Below are 16,430 nucleotides of genomic sequence, written 5' to 3'. Positions count from 1 at the left end.
TAATCAGGTGCGCCGTATAGTGGAAAAGCACGAAATAATTTTGACCAGCTATCATGTCTTAACGTGCACCCAGTGCCCGGTACAGAGATTTTGCATTCCGCCCCCATCGGAACGCGACTGCCGCGGCCGGAATCGTACCTGCGACTTCGTGTTCAGCAGCGCAACGCCTTAACCATGGATCTGCCGCTTCTGTGGTGTACATTCACTGGGCGCTCTAATGTAAAGCTATTCCAAACTTTTTTAATTTTAATTCTGCAGTCAGCACTCCACGAATGGTCAAAATATTTTTTGCGCCACCCCCACTTCGCAAGTATGTCACCCGACGTCAGAAAACCTCGATAGCTCCCCAACTTATATGACGTGTGCACATTGATTATGCACTAATAGAGGGAAGAAAAGAAAAAATAATTGTTTATGATTCAGTGGCTTTTCGCCTCTGCTATTGGTAAAAAGCTTTCGCATTGCGCCCACTTCGCTTGTCTGTAACGCGATGTCACAAAACCGCGAAGACTGACCGCGCCAATGTGAAATGTACGCGTTAACCATGCATTAACATGCAAAAAAAAATTGAATTTCTTTTCTGAATAGCCGGAGACTGCCACGTTTCGAAAGGAATAGAAGATGGCTGCCCACCGATGGATCAGACACTGGCTATTCGCACCTTCCGGGGAGCATGGATTTATTTGCGTATAATAAACTTCTTGCGGGGCAGTATACAATATTGAGCCTTTTCGGCGTGAATAAGACATCACTCTGCCAACTCTTTGCTGAGGATCCGTTTTAGCGGCATTCTTAGCCTTCCGTTGCACGCCGCCGCGATTTGCGACCAAGCACCGCAAGCTAAGTAAGGGAAAGCGGACCAATCGCAGGAGACGGCACCACCCTCGTCGTCCGGTTATCGATTTTCACTGCACTGGCTCGGCCTCATCGAACCACTCTTCACATTTAGCGTGCTCCTCGCCTCTCCTCAGCCAATTAGTGAAGAAAAACCGCTCAAAGTCGGCAATGTTATTCGTTTTGAAAGCAAACAAGTTACCTCCTATAAACGAGGAGAGTGTTTGATTGGTCTGTTCAGACAACCCTGCGGGTGACTGCCCGATGCATGCGTCGGCGGTTACGTAAGTTTTACGTCAGGAGGTTGGAATAAAAACAGATGGGAATAGTTCTATGTTATAGGGCCCCTTGTATATACACATAGGGACGTCTGTTTCACCGGGATGTGTAAATTATATGTGTGTGGTATACAAGTTAGAGATCGCGTCTAATGTGTGGTTGTAAATTTGGTAGTGGCGACTGACAGCAGCGTGCTTCGAGGAGCGACGAAAACATCATTCGACGACTCTCGCGCTAGTTCTCCACACAGGCGGAAAGTTTCAGTTTTTCCAGGGGTCGAGGTGCGAGGGCCCGAGCAGCTTTCTAACCCCGCCCCCACATATATAAATATATATATATATATATATATATATATATATATATATATATATATATATATATATATATATATATATATATATATATATATATCTTGTGTGCATTATTTTACGCCTTCGAGTTTCCCTGGAGCTTCGTTCAGGCCTCCGCTTGCTCCGCCTTTCTGCCAGGATGCCCCAAGAAGATCCTCCTGGAGCCTCCGGCGTCACCGTCTCTGCCCCACCAGCCGTTCCTTCATGGACCGTCAGCACGCAGCAGCGCAATCCCACCATGTTCGCTGGCCTTCGTAGTGACGACGTTGATGACTGGCGGGACAATTATGACCGCGTGAGTGAGTCTAAATATGCGCAAGCTTCGCAACGTCGCATTCTACCTCACTGGCGTTGCCAGGACTTGGTTTCTCAACCACGAGAGCACCTTGCCTGACTGGGCGGCATTCAAACACCAGCTTCGGCAGATTTTTGGAGCTCCCAGCGCCCGCTCTGAAGTCGCCAAGAAAAGGCTTGATGGACGCACACAACTTCCCGGGGAAACACACACTTCTTATATCGAGGACGTCCTCGCCCTTTGTCGCCGTGTTGACGCCACCATTACGGAATCTTATCGTGTCCGTCATATCCTAAAGGGCATTGCCCAGGTCGCGTTCAACGCACTGGCGATCAAGAATCAAAATACCGTTAACGATGTGATCGCGACTTGCCAACACCTGGACGCACTGCAGGCGATCCGTTTACAACCTGTCACTGGTGACGCGCCTCCTTCGTCGGATACCGACCTGCGTATGCTCAATTGGACTCTCATACGTGAAGAGCTTCAAGCGTGCGGCATGCTGAGTCATCCCGTTCTCCAGCCTGAGCCTTCGGTTCCTGGCCTTCGCGAAATCATCAAAGAGGAGCTGTCCTCCATGACCTGCGCTGCGAGCTGTGGCCCTCCTTCGCCGTCCACCTCGTACGCTCAGGTTGTGGCTTTGCAACCAGCGTTCGTTCGGACAGCGCCTCCTGCTGCTGCTACTGCCCCCAACCATCTGGCGACTCTACCACCCCATCAGCCTGCCACAGCATTTTACACTACCCGGCCTACGCCCCGCCCGATTTGTTCTTATTGTGGTATTCGTGGGCACATATCGCGTTTTTGCCGAAGACGACAACAGGACGAATGCCGTGGCTACGATATTTATGAGAGACCCGTTGCTTCCTCCGAGTCCTTACCAGCGCCGGCTCTCCCCACGCTCACTTTCTCCACCTCCCAAAGCGCCTCGCAACTATCGTCCAGGGCGCCGCCGCTCGCCCTCCCCTCTCCGACGGTCGACATCACCCTTGCAATTGGCCACCCGCACTCCTGACTACCGATCGGAAAACTAGATGGTGCAGTTTTTGGAGGGAAAGCTGTATGGCGCGCACAGACTACAATTCCTCCAGCGTGCCCGGCCAATACTTTATTCGTGTGTGCAGAAGGTGTACCAGTCCTAGCATTGATTGATAAGGGACCAGCTATTTCTATTATTCACGCTGGCTTGTGCTCTCATCTATGCAATGTTACTACACCTTACAGTGGAGCTCTTCTTCGTGGTGCAAATAGTGTTGTGATTCGGCCATCGGCGTAATGCACCGTTAGAGTTTCGATTGACGGGATACGCCACCATATCCAGTTCGCAGTGTTGACTTCCTGTGCTCACATGCTTATACTAGGGTAGGACTTTCTCTCTTCGGCGTCTGCTTTCATCTCGTGCCGTCAACGCCTCGTTAACTTGACAGAGACTCAATTCCCATGACGTGCACGAACCGCGCCTTCGCTTACGAACTGCTGACGATTGTATGGTGCCCCCTGGCCGCGAACAACTCCTTGTAGTTAACTCTGACATCGCCGATGGTGACGTTTTAGTTGTACCGTCAGCCCGTTGCTTATCCAAAGGGATTGCTCTAGCACCCAGCCTTGTTCGCTTCACCAACGGCACGGCCACTTTGGCTGTGCTCAACACATCTAATGAGCCAGTTCTGCTTTCTAAAGGCGCCGTTCTCATGTGCGTCTTGGACACTCAGCCTGTCTCTGTGCTTACCTCGACTGCCGCTGTTTCACAACCACCCACAGCTATGGATCCGTTCCCTGCTTCTGTTTTCGCTAGTACCATCAGCTCCAATCTCACGCCACAGCAGACGGGGGAGTTACTGGCGTTGTTATCCAAGCATCAAGAGTGCGTCGACGTCCAATCTCCTCTTCTAGGACAGACTGCTGCGACGGCTCATCGCATACAAACAGAGGGAACTTCCATCGTGCGCCGGCGGCCATATCGCGTTTCTTCCGCTGAACGCCAGATCATCGATACCCACGCTGCCGACATGCTGAAACGTAGCATAATCTGCACATCCTCAAGCCCTTGGTCATCACCTGCCGTTTTGGTGCGCAAGAAAGACGGCTGAGTTTGATTTTGCGTATGCTACCGTGCCTTGAACAAAATGACCCGCGAAGATGTATATCCACTGCCCCGAATCGATGATGCGTTACATTCATTACAAGGCGCGGAGTATTTCTCCAGCCTTGATCTACGCTCCGGATACTGGCAGATCCCCATGCACGAAGCAGACAAGGAGAAAACCGCCTTTGCCACACCCGATGGACTTTACGAATTTAACGTAATGCCTTTCGGCCTGTGTAATCCACCCGCCACGTTTGAGCGGATGATTGACACCGTACGACGGGGCCTAAAGTGGAAGACTTACTTATGCTATCTTGACGACACCATCATATTTTCGTCGACCTTCCATCAGCACTTGCAGCGCCTCAACGAAGTCCTGACATGCCTCGCAGCTGCTGGCCTTCAGCTGAATACAAAAAAGTGCCACTTCGCCAGCAAAACCATTTAAGTGTTCGGACACCTTGTCAGCAAGGAGGTCCTTCGACCCGACCCCGACAAGATTACCGCTGTCCTTCGCTTCCCCAGGCCTCAATGCGCCAAAGACTTGCGTAGCTTCCTTGGCCTAGCTTCGTATTTCCGGCGCTTCATACGTAACGTTGCCACCATTGCCGCGCCGCTCCATCAACTCCTTCCTTCTGGAGCTCCCTACGTATAATCGGACGATTTCCAAACTGCTTTTAACACCCTCAAGCATGCCATCACGTCCGAACCTGTGCTTTGTCATTTCGACAACACCGCACCCATTCTTCTACATACTGCCGCCAGCGGACACGGTATCGGCGCTGTTCTTCTGCAACGTGAGCAAAATTCTGAAGAGCGTGTGGATGCATACGCAAGTCGCACGCTAACAGCTGCAGAGAAAAATTATACGATTACCGAGCAAGAGTGTCTCACCGTTGTTTGGTCCGTCCAAAAATTTCGGCCTTATCTGCACGGCCGCCACACTACGGTCGTAACTGATCACCACGCCTTGTGCTGGTTGGGGTCGCTAAAGAATTTAGCGGGACGACTCGGCCGTTGGATACTTCGTTTACAAGAATACGAATTCGACGTCACCTACAAGTCTGGAAAGAAACACCAGGATGCCGATGCTCTCCCTCGTTGTCCTCTACCGCCGTCTTCAAACGCTGCTTGCTGACCACCTTCCGTGAGGAAACCGCAGGGCGCGTCGCCTGCATTCTCTTCGCTCGCAGCTCTCGACCGGCTCCCTTCCAGCCATTCTCATACGTTTGCCTCTAGCCAACGGACTCCTACTGCCACTCCGTTATGGAACGTATTCGCGGATCATCTCGCTCACCTAACGCTCGGCTCCGTCGGCAGTTGAAAAACTTCAAGGTCGAAAATTCGATATTATACCGGTACGTGTTTCATCCCGAAGGAAATCGTTGGGTTCCTGTCGTTCCCCGATCACTTCGGGCTCAGATATTGAAGACCTTTCACGACGATCCCACTGCCGGTCACTTTGGTTTCCATAAAACCTATGAGCGAATTCGCAGCCGCTTTCTGGACTTGCAACCCGCATAGCGAAATACGTGGCTTCCTGTTCGCTCTGCCAACACCGCAAACAACTGACCTCACCTTCGGCTGGACTGCTCCAACCTGTCCCGTGTCCTGAAGCTCCTTTCGCAGTCGTTTCGTTGGTATCAACCTCTATGGACCGCTACCTTTAACCAGTGGCGGTAAACGAGGATCGTCACAGCTGTAGAGCACTTGACACGGTACTCTGAAACAGCCGCACTGTCTTCGGGATCCGCCGAGGAGGTTGCAGCCTTTTCTTGGAAGCCATCTTTTTACGGCACGGAGCCCCACGTGTCCTTTTAGGTGACCGCGGCAGGACCTTTCTCGCTAAACTTCTCGACAATGTTCTCCGTGCATCCAATACCATCCATAAAACGACTTCCAGCTACCACCCTCAAACTAATGGTCTCACAGAGCTGTCCGACAATTATATCTATGTACATCAACCCTGACCACACCCATTGGGATGTCATTCTACCATTTGTCACTTTCGCATACAACACGGCCGTCCAACGCATAACAGGGTACTCGCCCTTTTTCCTTGTGTATGGTCGCCAACCGATCATTACCTTCGACGTGTCTTTCTTTGATGTCCTCGTGCCTTCGTCCACATCAGTGTGTGAGCATTTCGTTTCGCGCATTGCCATTTGTCGCCAACGTGCCCGCCTCAACACTGACGCCAGTCAACAAGACCGCAAAATTCGCTATGATGCATCTCACCGTGTCGTTTCCTTCCACCCTGGAGACGAAGTGTTACTGTGGACCCTAGTTCGCGCTCCTGGATTGTGCGAGAAATTTCAGTCCCATTTTATCGGGCCCTACATTATTGGGGAACAGACTTCGCCAGCTAACTATCGTGTCACTCCAGTTGTTCCGCCTTTAGAAGGCCGCTGCCGTGCCACAGAGATTGTGCATGTTTCGCGTTTAAAGCCTTTCATACGGCGTTTCCCGTCATATCCAGCGTAACCAGCGGCCGGGTTGGCCGCTTCCACGCGCGGGAGAAATTTGTGTGAGCATTATGTTACCCCTTCATCTTCTTCACCTGTATATATTCATCATGATAGCCAGCGTCATCGTCTTTAGCGCGCGACCTGCGAATTAAAACCGTTGAGGCTGAAGAGCTGTCTCGCAATATATATATATATATATATATATATATATATATATATATATATATATATATATATATATATATATATATATATATATATATATATATATATATATATATATATATATATATATATATATATATATATATATATATATATATATATACACATTCGCGAAATATGAAAAAAAGCCATGTGACCGAGGGTTTGCCTAGTGGTATTGCGCTGCTCTCAAGCGTGCGTTCGGTCTACAAGGTCGGCTGCGTCGTGACTGGCGGCGAGGAAGCGGCAGGGCGTTCGTTTTCTCATTGTCAAAGCTCGGCAAGCAGCATGCACTGGCGCCGTCATTGGACGAGGGCCGACCTTGTTCACCGAACGCACGCTTGAGAGCAGCACAATACCACTGCGCAAACCCTCGATCACGTGGATCACGGAAAAAAGGCCTACGTGAGGCTTAAAGTAAAGGAAAGAACTCGATTGGTGGTTTCTCAAGGTGCTCTACAAATCTGCGTATCATACTTGGGGTCCTCAGCAAATAATTAAAAGGTTGGGTAATTAACCTAATAAATTGGTGAGGGATGGTTAAACCGAAAAATTGTTTGAGTAATATAGGCCATTGCGAATAGTATGCGTTCATTTCAATTCGCTGCCGACGCGCCTTGAGCCGACGGCTCAAGTTGTGTGGGGCACCCTATATATATATATATATATATATATATATATATATATATATATATATATATATATATAGTAACCATTAATAACAGTTGCATTTGAGGAGTCTTCGTGTGACCTCAAAGAATTGTTCACTGCAGTGACGGCCTTATATGCATACACAAGATCTCATAGTAGGAGACGGTTCAGTTTCACAGCCTGAGTGCTTTCGGACCACCAAGAATATGGCGTCTCTCCGTGGTGTAACCTTCCATCTTGTTATTGTCACATACTTCGCTATCACTAATACTGCATCGCCTTTCCGGAGAAACTGCAGCCTCTCTCTCTCTTCATTTTCTGTGAGTCCGAGTATAAGCTTTCCTGCGCATTTCGGTTATTGAGTGAATTATACAGGGTGTCCCAACTATCATGCACCAAGACCTAAAAAAAGGACAATTGCGATACTCGGATAAAACCTAGTGCATATTGCTTCCAGTACAGTGGAGTAGGTGGCAGTAATTTTTGTGTTACTGAGATTTAATTAGGTAATTCTAATTTATTATCTATCTCGAGAAATAGTCATAATTATCAAAGTGTCATTGAGGCATTTGTAGGCGCGCCCAAATGACGTCTAACTGCGGTGTTTTCGGCGACGTACTAATTGCGCACGTTTTTTTTCGGACAGGTAAAGAAACCCCAAGAAAACTGAAAAACATTACGTGACTGCCCTCTCACTCGCATCCATAAAGCGGCGGCCTCAAATAAGCTGATTCAAAACAACTGCATCGCCTGTCTCAAACCCGAAAAGACAGCGCATCCCCTTGATAATGGCATGGAAGGAGCACCGACAGCAGGTTTCGCGGTTTCGCAGCTATTCCTTCCTCTCATTTCTACGTCACACTTAGTATCCGTCTCTCAAGTCCGACTGATCACATCGACAACAAAAAACCCCTTGGTAGCGGGGCCGAAGCGCCGCTCTGACCACGCACGAAACGCGAAAAGCAATGCAATAGGCACGCAATGTTTCGAAATCCCGCCTTTGCTCCTACCACATCGGAAGAGTGTGCACGCTTGTTTGCACGTTTGTTTGCATTTCTCGGCAAAGTTCGGGAATTAACATCTCAGCACTGATGTCATCCTGAGAATTCGTTCCAAGTGGCCTTGCGAACTCCACGGCTAGAATTTATAAATTGCAATATGGGCCATAGGTTAATTAGTTAGAAAGCTAATTAATTAATTTGTGTTAATTGGTCTATTATCCATTTCATTTTTTGTGCAAGTAATGTCCGCCTCTTCGATTTGACCAGCCCATCAACTAAAATTGAGCTACCTGCCAAAGGAAAGCTTTAAAAAATTTTGAAAGTATTTGCTGAAACATCCTGTATATTTGCGGCCTTCCTCTTGTTGCCATTTGCAGCTCCCAAGGCAAGGATCATGTTTTCCTTCTGATCATTAAAGAAAGACATGGCGACTGGGACGAAACAAAACGCATCTTTAAACCTTTGTGCTGGCGTTGTCACTGCAAAAACAGAAAAGAAAGATAACATCCGTCCACTTTATGTACGCTAAGACAACAGCTATCACAGCTTGTTTCCAACTAACACCAAACACGACGTGTTACTTCAGGCGGGACGCGGCAGATAAGGCACTAGCTCGATCACGATTTTTTTCTTTATTTCCTTTATTTTGTTCTGGCTAACTTAGAGGGAGCCTGTTCGAGGGCGCTGCTTTATGAGCGCAGCGGCGTGATATTTTTCATATTTCGCGGGCTGTATTTATCAGTCGGTAAAATAAGTGCGCAGTTAGCACGTCGCTGAAGATACCGCAGTTACATGTCCCTTGGCTGCGCCTACAAATACCTCATTGACACTTTGATAATTAGGATAGTACGTCTCGAGTTAAATAAATAATTGCAATTACCCAATTAAATATTAATAATGAAAGAAATTGCTGGCAGCTGCCCATTATGCACAAGAAACAGTATCCACTAGGTTTTCTCCGAGTAACGCAATTGCTCTTAAAAAAGAAAAAAAAAAAACTCTGGGTGCATGGTAGTTAATTGGGACACCCTCTATATATTTATGACCTAGGCATGCAAGTGAGGATGTTTCCATCCCCAGTAAATGTAAATTATTAGAAGAGCTTTTATTTTTTTCATGAGCCGTTAGCATTGCTTACTGCAAAGAGAAGCAATACTGAGACACATATGATTCACGTACACTTCACACGCCGTTGATAAAAGACTCTGCTGAAGGGGTCACTGAAGTCTGCAAATTCTTTTCAGGGTCAAAAAAGCACGCAAACCAATTCGAAGCGAGGTGAACATACAGCAACATATTCGCTACGGATAGGCTATCCGTACCTTTCGAAATAAGTTTTAATTGACTAGGTCATTATTTTTCAAAAATATAGCAAACTTTGTCCTGTGCGTGTATTTAAATATATTGTATATGTGCGTGGTGTTTACAGTGGAAATTTAAAACAATGTTAAAGTGAGAAAATTCGCATGAGGTAGGCGACGCTGGTGCTTCTAATGCGCTTCTCCTCCTATTATGAAATATTGGAGAAAAAAAAGCGAAAGCATGAATTAAAAGCCGTGCACGACCGCGCCAACAAAGGTGCAGTAACCTATTAGGCACAATACAATTTTAAATGAAAAGGTCGAGGCAAGTCAAAAGAAACCTCAAATGATGCGTGTGACAAAAAACTGGTAATGACATTTTAGGTGTGTGTGTGTGCGGCTTCGGCATGGCCGGGCTCGGGCCCCGGAGCGGCCCCCGTAGTCGGCGCCTACGGTTCCCCACGAGACGCCTATTATGCCGCGACACTGTGTCAAACCATAGCGGGTGTTTGCACGCGGGTCGGGCAAGCCAGCGCTGTTGCGATCACTTGCGTCGAGTGTCTTCGTTGTTTGTCGGCACCTTCGTGTGGGGAAGGTTTACCGACGTGTGCTTTCTTGACGCCTAATACGTTATTTAATTATGCGCAGCCTCTGCGCGCAATTATGGCCGCGATGCTGTGGCGCCCTTCTTCACCCTGCGGAGCCGTTCCGGTCTGGGCGCTGCTGACAGCGCTGGTTGCGCGAACCCGGGCGTCGCTTGAACGCGATCGATGCCCTGGCATTGCGGGAGAGCACCGGTGCATTTCCCTTTCAATCAGGTCGGCTGCACGCATTCCCGCTGGCGGAAAGTGTGTGAAGGAGTATACTGTGGACGCGTTTCATAATTGGAGCCAGCTGGTCCTTGGCTGCCTTCTTTGGCTGGTTTGTTTTCCTTGGGTTAGCAGCGGAGAACGAAAATTCTAATTTTGGCGCGCCTACGCGTCGCCAACAGGCTGTAGAATGTTGTGGTCGCTGAAGGAGTGAAGTTAGTAATTATCTTTGGCACTTCGTTACACTAACTTGTCTCAGGTCCTTTAAATTTTGGAATGCACATCTATCTTGAGTTGCAGATGAGCGTCGGAAATGCGTCCGCACACTCCCTCTTGGCCCGACGACTGGCGCAACTATAGCTATGCGACGACTCGTTCTGCCACTGCAGCTTGTTTTTTTTAAGAATCAGTGTAAAAAAATTGCACCATATTCAAAGATCGACTTTTTATAATAAAAAATGTAGCTGGCGAGAACGGTGATTTCACATATAATTGTGTCATAGCACGTTGACGAAACAATGGTGCCTGTACACGTCTACTTTACTTTTCTTCTGAAGCTCGTCCTGCCGCGTAGATGTTTATTTAAAAAAAAGCGTCGTGGCCTTCCTAATGCTGAAATTGCTGTAGTAGATTAGCGAATTGATCATCCATAACCCGGCAACTGTCTGCCTGATCTTCTCGTAGCTTGGCAGCTCTTAGTATTCTTTCTCGAGCAGCCGTCATTGCTGGACAGAAAGTGATCATTATGTGCCATATGTATGTCTGTTTGTAATGTTTAAACTATATGATTTTTGCTCCCTCAACACCAACTAATATTTTATAAAATCTGCAACTGCGTACTGACAGTTTATCTGTAACTGTTTTTGAATAAAGGGAAAATCAGACATCCACCCGTACGTAGCAATTGCTACAAAGGAAACCCATACGGGTTCCTCGAAAGAAACGCTTCATAGTTGAAGAAAAATTCGTCCTGGTACGTTTATGGGGGTGACATACCTGGCGTCAATATAATACTGAAAAAAATCTATCAGGTAAAGATTATACCAACTAATCAATTAGGAAGAACACGAAAAATACTGGGTGCTTCTTAAGGTTGCTGTAACAACCTATGCAACTGTTATCATCCGAATGAAAAGTTTCACCTTAAAAAAAAAAAGACTTGCTGTGCGATAGCAGGGACACTATGTATATAACCCCTGTACACTGACAGACATAGTTCGAGTAAGTGCGCTTCTGTTCTACGTAATAAAAAAATTGACTGCTACATAAAACCTGAACATATAATGTTGGCTCATAGGTATCATGAAAACACGTTGACGTATTATTGAAACAGCGCGTTATATTCCGTGGATTCCTTTATTGCCCTTGTTTTCTTTGCCTTGCCTATTCCGCATGAACCACTGGATGCGTTTTCTGTCTTGGCCAGTCGTCTTGAGTGGATATGTGCCACTTTGACGCAAGGGGTACAGAATCATTAAATGTTGTCGTACTCGTCTTGTACATGACTGTTCATACACATGTCATCACCACGGATAAGCATCATACATTACCTTCATCATCATGACATCGCTACGTTGATGTCTTACACTCTGCATGGGATGATTGACTTGCTGTTTGAACTTCGGAATATATTATGAGCGGCACAGTGCTTAAACATAAACGTTGAATGAGATTAACGTTGTGGCCTTTTAAGAGGATAAACGTAAACATTGGTTGCGCTCGTAGAGGTATGATGCATATGGTCTCACTAAACAAAAGTGTACAGATCGCCCATGTATCTATAAGATTTAATATTCACCGCTTGACTGAAGCTTGAACTCACATTGATTGCAACATGTGCTTTGGGTGTGCGCAATTTTTTTCCTTGGCAAGAACAAAGGTTGCGGCTTTCGGGTCCCTTCGTGCTCACAACGTGCAATATGAGAAATGTAATTTGTGGTGAAGTGTATCAGGCAAGAAGCAACAAAACCCATTTAACCAACGCAAAATCTCTCATGCAGTACTCATTGAGTGGCTTCCTTTTCTTTGCAGTGCACATCCTGTGCCGCTACCGACAGGCGCTCTCTGTCACTGCAGCCGTGGCACGGTTATACGGCCCCTGACAGCACTCAAAGACGGACGGTCTGTGTCCCACGGCATCCTCTCAAGGGACCGAAATCGTGAGTCTGCTGCGAATGTCGCATGCATGCCGAACTATGCTCAAGGTGCGAATATTTACGTCGCCGCAGGCGGGTCTTGATTCGCTAGAATGCCGCCATCGTATTTTTTTGCCGTCGGTAGAGCGAACACTGGTTTACGGGCATGCATTGAATTGTATATCTCGGGGTGTAGCTATATTGGAAAACTGTCAGTGTACCAGAAATCAGCCATAGGATTGAAATCAGTGGACGCACATTCCAGAGGCCATCAATACGCCCACGTTATAAAAGCCGCGTATAACCGAAGCCATATTTTCGCCCAACCTCGGGCACTGCATCCTTTTTCTCGCAGCCACGTTGCCGGGAGGGTCACTGTGACAGATGACTTGCAGCGCTGGCTGCCGTCTCGTCGTGTGAAAGAACACACCGGAAAGCTGGTGGCAGATCTAGAGAAGATTGCGCATGCGTCTTTGTAATATACTTACTCTGAAAGCGAAAGCACACGAAGAGGCCCTGTTTATTCTTGCCCCTGACATACAGCAGATGGCAAAGAAAATTGGGTTGCGATGGGATACACAAGACGCGGCAAACACTCAACTTTCATCTCAATAGAGATGGCTGGCGCTCTTGGGCTGGACTATATCTGTGTAAATTCGCATAACTGCATACAATATCTGCCTAAGAGTTTGGCCAACGCCTGTGCAAAGAAAAGGCGCGAAAACTGGAGACATGGTGCCAGGCGGAAATATCCACTCGAATCTCAGTGTCGGCGAAGCACAAATGAGTCCGACATACAGCCTACGGGCGATCAGTCATGGGAAAAATATGAAAATCCAGGCGCCGGCATCGGAGACGGAATTTAGACCGCGTATTTTTCTCCTTCGTTCCACAGTTCACGTCCCTGCCAGAGGGCATCCTCGCAGGAGAACGTTTGCTTGAAGGACGACGGCCGCGCCTGCTTCGTAGTTACATAACGGACGCCCAAATTCTGTGTGTTTATACTTTTGGACATGTAACGCTCATTCGGAATTTTCATGGGAACATGATACTGCAGATAACGTATCACGTGCAGCCTCGATAGAGTGAGCGCGATGACAAAATCCGGAAAATAGAGACATTAGCTGGTATGGTTGGGCGGGAACTCCTAATCAGAGACGAAATATACATGCTGCGGCATAACAGAAAATATCAGAAGAAGGATGTCGCAGTTATGGGCCTTTGTATCACGAGCAGAGAGGAAATTATTAGCTTTCCCGTATCGGGAAGCTGCTGAAAGCGCGAAATCGAACTAGATCATCGCCAGAAGGCGTCGATATTCGTCGCCGTGTTTGTCAGGGAGGTTGAATGCTTAAGCGCCTTTTAAATGCCTTAATTTGTTTTTGTGACACTGGTATACGCGTTCACCCAAGCTTCAGAGTGCGACAAAAGGTTAGCTAAATCAGGAAAAAACGGCTTCTGCACCAAGTGAAGTGGCCATAATGCGGTGCAGGGTACGGTCGTCACACACACCGCCTGAGAAGCACAGCGCAGGTTGATTCCAACACGCCGGATCGTGATTTGGTGATTTGGGATTCCATTCCACAGTTACGCGCACAACGACCGCGTGCTTTATCGGCGTACGTGCACAAGCTGGCATCCGACACTGTAGGGTGCTTCGCATGTCATGGGACGGGGTAAGGACAACATACTGCAGCACCTTTAGTCGAGGTGGGCCGTGGCAATGTCGCATTGTTGTGTCTGAGCAGTGAGATTAAATATACTGCATACAAAACAGCCAGCGTGGCTGACCGACCGCCCTGTTCTTGCTTTGCATCTCACAGGCAATCTCACATACGCACTGGGAGATGGCCAGTCATAAAAGAGCTGACAGAGAGAACGAAATGAAGAGGAAGTATACAGAGGTGAGGAACAAGCACAATCTCAGAGTTGGCTTGCTAGTGCTGAAAGACACACACAAAAAAAGAAAACGGGCATTACAGATAAAGGAAATTAAAGGACATAATAAAGAACAATGACTGGTGGTTGTCTGCCTGATTCACCATCTACCCCATGGGAGTGCATATGATAGGCAATATTCGATCTGTTCAAAGTGCCCAATTCACCAAATTACGAAGTGTGCGAAGCAGTTACAAAGTTTCGTGTCTGAATAAGCGACTTAAGTTGCCGGAGTCGTTCACCGATCAGAGTGCTTGAGCAAGGGACACAAATACTAACTTAACAGTTAAGCCCAATGAGGTCCTGATCAGTTTGCCGAATCACATAATTTTCGTAGACAACTTTCTCAGGCGATCATACAGTGGGCTGCAGTTTTGCAGGCAATAACTTGTTTATGGACTTCATATGTTTATTCAATAGTTCCTCTACCCCAGCACAAATTAGCCCCCTCTGATACCCTTCTTTGCCCCTTTTATTCTCTCTGTCTCTACATTTGACAGAAAAGTGGACAGCCGGCTGCGTCTGAATGCTGCCATGGAAATGGCTAGCGTCGTTACGAGTTGCTGAGTGAATGAAGGAAAGAAAAAAAAAAGTATGCCACCCGCGATAGTGCCTGCATGCCTGGGAATGCCAGGCTCGTAGGCTATTGCCATCTCGACTAGTACGTTGCTTGCACATCATTTCGTGGCAAAAATAAAGACGAAATAAAACAACAAAAGCAGTAGTGTATGAAATGCCGACCAGGGTATCACCTAAGTATATTTCCCTATACGCGCTCAAAACTCGAGCAAATATAAGCGTACATCGAACAAGGATGCGCCGTGCTTATTTTGCAGAATCTGCATTCGTTCTGGAGGGTTGGTATGTGCGCTAGACAATATGAAATCCCGCGTACCACCACCATATTTCTTTATTTTCTTTATTTTTCTTGAGACTCTCTTACATATGTGCGCTATGCGTGTGCAGCTTTTTTTTTTATTGCAATACCAATTAGGCGGACACTGGAGGCGCGTTCGCGCCGCCGTGCTGTTCAAGTATCGACGCACATGCGCTGCTACCGCGTAGCGGGTTTCAAGGTCTCCAGAGGCGCGTTTGACTGCAAAAGCGACGAAGCCAAGTGGACGCTCCATCCCGCGCCGCTCAGTCGGCTCTGCCAGGGCAGCGTCCAGGTCCACTGCTGGCACTCGCGCCACTCGCGCACGCATTTGCGTTCCAGTTGAGCAGCTGTACGTGCATACCACTCCGTGGTTCAGTACAGGTGCAACGCACAGTAAACGTCAAGCTGAATCTATCCAATCGTTTCACTGGGTGCTGACAAACGCCGACGATTTCCCATTGGTCCCATCTCGCACACTTCTATTGAGGTGCGGTATACGCTGGTAACGCCGCGTTCCTCATCGCGCCGCAGTGTTGTGATACGCCTGGCGTCTGCCATGACCCCTTTGCTTCTCCTGCGCCGTAACAGCAGTTGTCTCTCACGATACGTCCTGCCAAGTCGCCTCCGCGTACTGTCCCATGTCCGCCCGAGGAGCTCGAGCTTAACGCTTAATATTGCGATCTCTGTCAATGCTTCGCCTTCGGGCAAAACTGCCATTTTTCCCCGTTTTGTTCGAGCCTTAATGTTTGTAATTGGCCCCAGTATTCAATGTTGCTGTTAGTCGTCAAATGTAGACGCGTAACCACTGCTGTTTCTAAATTCCACTATTTCTGCATTAACCTGGATGTCGAGAAGACGGCTTTTAAGCGAGTGTCGTTGCTCTTCTATAAATTCAAAAACGTGACTCACGTCACCTTCAGGCAAGGCTTGAGCAGCATGACATTTCTAACGCATCTCCTAGAAGAAACGGTACATATTTTTTGAGTCTATAAATAAATATCTATAAATAAATAAACAAATAAATAATGTCATGAATAATTTACAGCGACATAGAACAGAATCCCAGCAAGTTTATGCTTTCGCGCGAGGGCGCATCAGTATGCACGAACGTGCGCTGAACAATTCTCGGCAGTCGGCGTGCGCGCACTTCGGTAGAGCGTTATGGCAGCGCACTTGGACAAAAGAGGCGCTCAACAACAAAA

Source organism: Dermacentor albipictus, chromosome 1, assembly GCF_038994185.2.
Source record: "Dermacentor albipictus isolate Rhodes 1998 colony chromosome 1, USDA_Dalb.pri_finalv2, whole genome shotgun sequence".
Lineage (NCBI taxonomy): Eukaryota > Metazoa > Arthropoda > Arachnida > Ixodida > Ixodidae > Dermacentor > Dermacentor albipictus.
This window is presented reverse-complemented; position numbering follows the sequence as displayed.